The sequence below is a fragment of the Leptonychotes weddellii genome, chromosome 2 (genome assembly GCF_054177405.1).
Source record: "Leptonychotes weddellii isolate Sample4059 chromosome 2, ASM5417740v2, whole genome shotgun sequence".
Taxonomy (NCBI): Eukaryota; Metazoa; Chordata; class Mammalia; order Carnivora; family Phocidae; genus Leptonychotes; species Leptonychotes weddellii.
The window spans coordinates 4,262,484-4,269,561 of record NC_138370.1 but is presented as its reverse complement, the minus strand read 5'-3'; the positions used below and the strand labels follow the sequence as shown (position 1 = coordinate 4,269,561).

The 7,078-nt window shown below is 48.0% G+C and overlaps 1 non-coding gene across 1 annotated transcript; it reads left to right on the top strand.

Annotated features, from left to right (window-relative positions):
- Positions 1 to 5,964: 5,964 nt before the first annotated feature.
- Positions 5,965 to 6,071, top strand: LOC115936579 (U6 spliceosomal RNA). Its single transcript, XR_004071992.1, has one exon. It is a non-coding gene; the product is annotated as a U6 spliceosomal RNA (small nuclear RNA).
- The last annotated feature ends 1,007 nt before the right edge of the window (positions 6,072 to 7,078 follow it).

The window sequence follows — 7,078 nt, the reverse complement described above, 5'->3', positions numbered from 1 at the left end:
TATCTCAGTGGCTTTTAACCATGGGGAATATCCAAAACTAATTATACGTAGTACTCCTAAAGCAATTCTCATTTTCAAATCCCATGAGAAGTCTTTGCAGACTAATCTTCGTTGCTCATTGACTTGAGAGCTTCAAATACCCGCTCTGTCTTCCCACTCCCGGGGCTGAGAGGGATCCAGCAGTGCCTTGTAAGGGGCTCATTGTGACTCTCCCCCTCCACCCTCCACCGACTCGCCGGCCAAGATGACTTCTTGGCTCAAACTGGCCTCTAGGAGAGAGGAGTGTCCTTCTCAAGGATGGGCAGTATCATTGTCATTTCATAATTGGTAGGGGACATTGAGGTCAGAGATTAAGAGCTGGGATAGTGTCTGGAAAACTGCCATGGTTGGGATGGCAGATCGTGGGAAGTGTGGTGGGCTTGGGGGAGGAATGGAGCAGGACTCAGGCACCTTAACCTTGAGATGCCTGTGACATGTCCAGTGTGGTGTGCCGGGCTGTCAGCTGAATAAAGGGGTCTGAGTTGAGGGACCATCAGGACTCATCAACACAAAGGATGGGGGCTAGAGAATATGGCAGAGAGGCGGCATGCATTGGGGTGATGAGGAGAACCCCAGGAAGGGCATGCCATGGCATCTCAGAGGAGCAGCACACCGGGCTGTGTCCCCTAGGCTGATGTTGGAGGGCATTTCCAGGAGGAGGATCTACTGATGGCCAACTCAGGAAGCTGACAATGTGCATTAGGTCTGGGTTCGGGTTCCTTGGGGACTGTGGCGAGAGCAGTTTCAGGGAGGTGGTGGGAGAGAAAGACCAATGGAAATGGGGTTAAGAAAGACTAGGAGGAATTCAAGACAGAGAGAATAGGGATGCCTGGGTGGCTCAGTCATTGAAACATCTGCCTTCAGCTCAGGTCATGATCCCAGGGTCCTGGGATGGAGCCCCATATCCGGTTCCATGCTCAGCAGGGAGTCTGCTTCTCCCTCTGCCTCTAAGCCTCCCCCTGCTTATGCTCTTGTTCTCTCTCTCAAATAAATAAATAAAATCTTTCAAAGAAAAGAGAGAATAGATGACTATTTTCAGACAACCTTTTCTACTGTGAAGGAGAACAGAAAAAAGGAGCTTTAGTTGGAGGAGAAAAGGTTATGGGTTTTGTTTTGTCTACTTTTTAGGATGGGAGAAAACACAGCATATTGTAGTCCAATGCAAATAATCTGGAGAGTGGAAAAGTCAATGTCAGACAGGAGTTGATGGAAGGGCAGGGTTGCTGGGGCAATCTTCCCATGTCTGCAAGAAGATGGAGTCCAGTGTGTTAACAGAGGGGTCCCCTGAGAAGGGGGATGATGTCATTGGGCTCCCTGTAGGTGGGAGAAAAAAGCAGGACAGACCTTCCCAGACTAGGTCCAAGGCTGTGGTCCTGCTCCATCTGTGAGCATCAGCTCACCTGCATGCTGAGCTCCTGAAGTGGGAGAGGTCACTGGGAAGGTCTTGCAACCATCAGTAGATGCTTCCCAGCCTGACACTACAGAACGCTATTGTGGGATTGTTTCAGGATTGGGGGAAGACTTGCCAAAGAAAGCATATGGGAAACAAGGCATGTGAGTGAATATGTGTGCATGCGCACTCGGACACACACACACACACACACACACGTGTGCGTGGTGGGTGCCATATTCCAGAAAATGCAAGAGTCTGGAAAAGCCTGCATGAGAGTCCATTGTTAAGGGCTGTATGTTACTTAAAACTAAAAATATCTCTATCCTGTGGTGTCATATTGGACCACCTTAGAAAAAGGTGAAACCTTGAAAAACTTTTTTTTTTTTTTTTTGTATTTTAAGTAAACTCTTCGCCATATGTTGGAGCTTGAACTCACAATCCCGAGATCAAGAGTCACATGCTCCACCAACTGAGCCAGCCAGGTGCCCCAAAAGGTAAAACCTTTTAAAAACAGACTTTAAAACAGAGAAGCAGGTGAGCTGCTAGATGGAGGTATGACCATCGGCTAGGTCGAGGGCTGCGTTGGGCTGTTCTGAGCAGGACAAAGAAGACTAACTTAGAGGAATGCTGGGGTCTTCTTGGTCCTCCCTCCCCAGCCAAGAAAGAAAAGGTCTTTGTCCTCCCTCTCCCTTTCACTCAATGGGGGAGAGAGGAGTCAGGAGGTTACCTGGGATTTTGTGCAAGTGGTAATCAATGGGAGAGATAGGGGGAGTTTACCACCCAAGCTGTGAGTTATTTCTTCATTTTAAAATCCTTAATCTGACATCAAGGCAGTGGAGGAAAATAAGAAGTGGGAACCAGACAGGGAGCCTCTGCATTAAATTTGTGGAAGGCAGCTGGGGGCCAGGTGTTCTGGGACTGGCCGTTACAATTGCTGGGACACGGAGAGAGAGGAGGTCCATGTCCACTCAAACCTCCCATCGATGTGGCTGAGACAATGGGGGCATCGCAGGTGTAAACAGGACGGGTCAGTGAGGGAAAGTGTGTATCTCTGGGCAGGTCAATTCAAAAGTCCTGTTCAGGAGGAAGTGAACTCCAAGAGGATTTGGGACTATATTTATTCTCTTCCCTATATCATTGGGTTTCTAGCGCAGTACCCAGCAAAGATTTGGGGCTCAAGACATATTTGGTAAATATTTTAAAATAAATAAATGAACGCAGACACGCGTGAACGAGCAGGTGCCCACAGCACACTGCCCGTCTGACTGTGGAAAAGGCGCACAGGGGGGACAGTTAAGTGCTGGGAGTGGTTGGTCTCTTGGACGGAGGCTGTGAAGCATGTACAGAAATGTCTTCTGTTTTTTTTTTTTTTAAGATTATTTATTTATTTATTTGACACATAGAGAGGGAGAGAGAGAGCTGAGCAAGGAGCGTGATGTGGGGCTCGATCCCAGGACCCTGCAAACATGACCTGAGCTGAAGGCAGTTGCTTAACCGTCTGAGCCACCCAGATGCCCCAATGTCTCCTGTTTTTAAAAAGGAAAGCGGGTATTTTCCATCAAGGGCATAGGCTGTTCTTCTCGACGGCTGATGAAAGTACTCTGTATTTGATTTTAAAACATCACTTAGGTTTTGAGTTGTCTCCCGATCCCCCTCTGAGACATAAACTTGAAATTGCAAATTCGGCTCCCACCCTTGATCTTTATCTGGTTGTCAGGCAAGGAGAATAAAGAACACCCGAGGGGTAGAGTGGCGCCCGAAATGGTTGCTAATTTTCCAGAATTCCATCATTTCACCAGGTGCTTTTCACTTTCCTCATAAGGCCTGCTTCTCTCCTGGAGGAAGTTTGGGGGAGTGTGGGGGAATCATGCGTCTTGTCTTGCTGGAGCACGATGCATTTGTTTCTCCCTTTCACTGAAGGTTTTTCATATTTGAAAATCAGTTCAGATGGACACTGCAATTTGCTAAAATCAATATAATTAGAGAAAAAAATGGATGTACTGAAGAGAGGACAATTCAGGAAACGAGTGGACATGATTGAAATGTTTAAGGAGCCTCACTGTCTTCTAAGACTTTGATTTGAACAGGAGTGAAACCCGGACTTTTGTAATGGAAATTTCACTCTAAAGCTCTAACATGCTACTTCCCTGGCAGAGATGATATTTGAAGAAATCTGGATAAGGATTTATGTCCCTTGGAAAGGCTGGTTCATGCTGAGCATCCTGACACCAAAATGTCACGCTCACACCTAATTTCTTCACATTATTAACGTTTGCTTCGATTGCCAGAGTTGGGGTATAAAACTGTTATATTCTTTGGAGTACCAATTTGTTCTTTTAACAGTGTAATTCTCCTAGGTGTTCTTGCAAGTCCTTTGTTGTTTTATTAACTGTTTCTTTTCTCAGACACCAAGTTGGAAGGCAGTTTGGGGAACAGTCGGTGTGCACTCGGTATTTGAGAATGGAATATCCTGCATCATACGGATCACAGAGCCCTGCCATCTGCAGCCCAGGACTCGGCTGCACTGGTCCATGGGGTTCCTCATTTCGGGAGCCTTTGGTTGGCAGCAAGGGGCAAGAGACGTGACGTTCAGCAGCATCCGTGGGTCATGCAAAGAGAAAAACGGCGTGATTTATCAGCGTGTGCTCTTCAAAAGTTTTCATAGGGGGAAACAGGTGAAGAAGTAGGAAGAATCTGGTGTCGGCTTTAAGCCAGGCAGCCATGGGAGGTGTCCCAGCTTGGTCACGGCTGTGTCACCTTGAGCCTGATAATCTGTACCCACCCACCATGATGCATCTGGAGGGTGGGTGGTGAGGCAGGCTTGCCTGCTGGTGGTTGTGACCACAGATGGAGCACAATGTTTTAAAATGTGTCAAAAACAAGGCCAGAGACCAGTGAAGTATGCATTCTCTGTAGTGGGCACTCGGGAAATTTCCTTCCTGACTTTTCACTGTGAGTGTCGACACACCAGGGACCACAGTGGTCAATGCTCAGACGTCACACTGTAACACTCCTGGAGTCGTAGTTTTAAAATTTAGGTACTTATGAAGATAAGAGATTTATGCATTGAGAGGGACGAAAACTCTGCCGTGGAAAGAATGATATGCAGCGGAATTCAGAGTAACAAGTGCAGCCACTTTCTTGCACACACCTCTTGTGACAGGCAGGGTCAGGTACTAGAACCCCTCCCGGTTCAGCCTCCCTGCGTTAACACCCTCGAAGAGCGTGAGGAAGGGGGACGGCCATACCTTCATCCTCGAGTTTCCGCTGGCTCTGCGGCTCCATGACCGCTTCTGAATTCCAAGGCACTTACTGCAATGGGCAGAAACTTCCGAGCATCTACAGTTTCTCAAAGTTGGGATTTGAAGCAAGTGTTTCTCTCAACCTGTTTCAAAGGGGTTGTTGCCTTCCAATACGCTTTGTGAAATCCACACAGATAGGTGATTATTAGTGAGGAGGACTTCTTGACTCTATCCGATTTTGGCCCCGTGTTTCCGTACTGGGTGCCCTCCTTTTTTATTTTTTTATTTTTTTATTTTAGAGAGAATGGGGTGGGGAGGGGCAAAGGGACAGGGAGAGAGAGAATCTCAAGCAGACTCCCTGCTGAGCATGGAGCCTGACACAGGGCTCGATCTCACAACCCTGAGACCATGACCTGAGCTAAAATCAAGAGTCAGATGCTTCACCGACTGAGCCCCCAGATACCCCTCTTTGAGTTTCTGCCCATGATTCAGTGGAGGGACATGGTTTACACCTCAATCATCTTCTGTGTATTTCAGGTCACACTGGAATCGGAAAGTCTTTTACTGTGCAGAACATGGTTCTTTGATACTCAATGAGTAATATTAAATCCATTCCATAGGCTCTGTGTTCTAGGATAGTTGTGGCAAATGAATACGTCCTTGGAGTTATGTGAGCCCTCCAAGTGCCTGGTACTGTCGGGAAGGAGCAGTGACGAGGCTGGTGATGGTGCTAATGAGGGTCATGTGGGCACCCTGGGCCGTGTGACCGCTCAGGGCCAGGTCCCCTGCTCTGAACATATCTTATTTAACTCTTCCCCAAAAGTCGTGTAAAGTTGGTATTCAGTTCATGACCAAAACTAAAGTTAAGAAAAGTTTAGGTCTCATTGCTTATGTGTAGAAAAGACAAAATTTGGACCAAAGTCCAGTATGTTCCACCTATCTTATTCTCCATCTTCCCCCCAAAAAAGTTCATATAAGCAATGGTTTCCTCCTTCCCATTCCCCCCCGCCACTTCTTCTCCTAACTCTTATTTGTTTCACAATTTTACAACTAGATATTTTAATCTTGCATATGCTCTAATATTAACCATGACATTGGGATAGTTTAGGCATGAAGCAGTTGTGTTTCTTTGGGTGTGGGTAGGGTGAGTCTGTCTCCCCTAGATCTGTATGTTGAAAACCTAACCCCCCAAGGTGATGGTGTCAGAAGATGGGTCTTGGGGAAGTGACGAGGTCATGAAGGTGGAGCCCCCATGATGGGATTCGTGCCCTTATAGGAAGGGACAGGAGAGTGCTCGCTTCCGCAGCACATATGCTGAAATCAGAAGGCAACAGAGAAGATTAGCATGGCCCCTCCATAAGGATGATCCTCAAATTCGCAAGATGTTCCATATTTAAAAAAGAAGAAGAGACAGGAGAGGAGCGAACTTGCTTCCTTTCTGTGTCTCCCCACCACGTGGGGACGGAGGGAGAAGACACCATCTATAACCCAGGACACGGTGCTCACCAGATGCCGGATCTGCCTGCACCTCATCTCAGACTTCCAACCTCGCCAAACTGTGGGAACCAGACGTGTGTGGTTTAGGCCCTCTGGTCTCTGGGGCTTTGTTCCGGCAGCCTCTGCTCAGTAAGACAGTGGTGGTAACAGGGCCACTGAATAAAGTCTGCTTCATGGGTAGCGGGGCCTCACCCGGTCCCTAGCACATAGCAGGTGCTTAAGGAATATGGGCTGAATGAACAAATAAAAAGATACGAGAGGATCAGTAACACTCCAGCATCGTAAAGGTGTCCCACTGGCCAGTCGGAGCATGAAGCCAGGTGCAGCGGGTTTGGCAGACATGGGGGCGCTGCCAGGGCCCCACAGGGAAGGACTCCTTGTCCTGGCTGCCAGGCTCCATGTCCTGCTCTCAGCCCCTCGGGGCTCAGTGCATCTGCAGGTGCTGCTTTCCTGGGTGCAGGTACCGGGACGTCTGGCTGCAGCCAACCCTGGGGTCAGTGGGGTTGTCCTGGGCTTGCCCCGGGTGGGACTTCTGCTCTCTCCACTCCTGCTTCCCTCCTCCCTCGTCCTCTGCTTAGTTAACACCCTCCCTAGTAATACTACTACTAATACTCTGAGTCAGCTTCCCTGAAGATCCAGCCTGCTGCATCATGTGGCCAAGGACAGTGGGTCATTCTCTTGAGGTGTTATAAACTCCCAGAGCTGCTCTTCAGTGATTGTGCTTAAGGAGCTGTGTGAATAACCACAGTCGAGGACAGTCTTGACATTCTGTTAAAATACGTCCTTAACTAAATAAGAATATGTTATTGATGATGTGTAGTTTGCATTTGCACAGAAACAAAAAGCAGAACTTTTACTTGCAGCAGGTAAAAACGCCAAACCCAAGGCGCTGCTGGGTGTCCTTCTC